General features: G+C 36.6%; 1 long non-coding RNA gene across 1 annotated transcript; it reads left to right on the top strand.

Annotated features, from left to right (window-relative positions):
* Window positions 1–6: 6 nt before the first annotated feature.
* On the top strand, window positions 7–1,168 carry LOC113979475. Its single transcript, XR_003537882.1, has 2 exons — window positions 7–147; window positions 1,137–1,168. It is a non-coding gene; the product is annotated as an uncharacterized LOC113979475 (long non-coding RNA).
* The last annotated feature ends 27 nt before the right edge of the window (window positions 1,169–1,195 follow it).

Here is a 1,195-nt window from a genome sequence, read left to right as displayed (position 1 = left end):
TCTGAGAAGGAGATGGCCAACATGAAGGAGGAGTTTGAGAAAACCAAAGAAGAGCTTGCAAAGTCTGAGGCAAAGCGGAAGGAGCTGGAGGAGAAAATGGCTTCTCTAATGCAAGAAAAAAATGATCTGCAGCTCCAAGTGCAATCTGTAAGTATTATTTGTGTTTCTTCCAGGTGTCTTCACAGTACATAACTCTCATGCTACACAATAAATTTTCTTAGAAAATATTTTAATATGACTCACTGAAGGTAAAATTCAGACCACTCAGTGTCAACATTATACAATGATGTTCCAGCTTGGGAAGGACTTTTGAAGCATGGTAAGCCCATAAGTCTGTTTCTCCATGAAAGCTCACAATATAAGGTCCAACTGTAACCACTGGAGATTTAGTATATACAGTTAACGGAGTCTGTAGAGCAATTCTCTGACAATTTTGGTTTCAATCAGTTGCCCAAATATGCTTTATGTCATTTTTTATGATACACGTAATGTCACCTGTCTTTCTGCAACCACTATTCCAGGAAGACACAAAACCGCCCCGGCATTCTGGCAGGCCTATGTGTACCTCCAATTCCCATTGGAAGATCAAATACTGTGACTCTTGGGGATGGTCCTGTGCAGAGCTAAAAGTTGGACTTGATGGTCCTTTTGGGTCCCTTCCAACTCGCCTCATTCTGTGATTCTGTCATCAAAAGATTGGGCAATATTTAAACATTACTCTTGTGTCTTCACAGATTCAAAAAAATGTCAGGTTCAAATTGAAACTACGAATTGCATCTAGACAATATATCGATTTATCTGGCACAAAAAAATTATTCAAAGTCAGTATTGGCAACAAAGGATTTTACAGAGATAAAACAAAAACAAACCCCAAATCTGTACACAATTATATTCAGTTCTTAATTTTCAGAAAAAAGTAATCAAATCACTTAGAAAAAAAGTATTATTGGATATTATGATCTTATCTTTAACAACAAAAAGAGGGAATAATTAATGAGATCAAAAAAATTAATCAGAATAAAAACGTACTCTGATACTGTGTAAAAAAAGAGTAATTCCATATTTCTTTTCCTCTGCTGGACACACCAAGCTGCAAATACCTGAGACTATGAAATGAAACTATGTTTCCCTAATAGGAAGCTGATGCTCTGGCTGATGCTGAGGAAAGGTGTGATCAACTCATCAAAACCAAAAT

This window comes from Neopelma chrysocephalum, unplaced genomic scaffold (genome assembly GCF_003984885.1).
Source record: "Neopelma chrysocephalum unplaced genomic scaffold, ASM398488v2 Primary Assembly neopelma1_81101, whole genome shotgun sequence".
NCBI classification, from domain to species: domain Eukaryota; kingdom Metazoa; phylum Chordata; class Aves; order Passeriformes; family Pipridae; genus Neopelma; species Neopelma chrysocephalum.
Note: the sequence above shows the minus strand (reverse complement) of the source record. Positions and strands in the feature narration are given on the sequence as shown.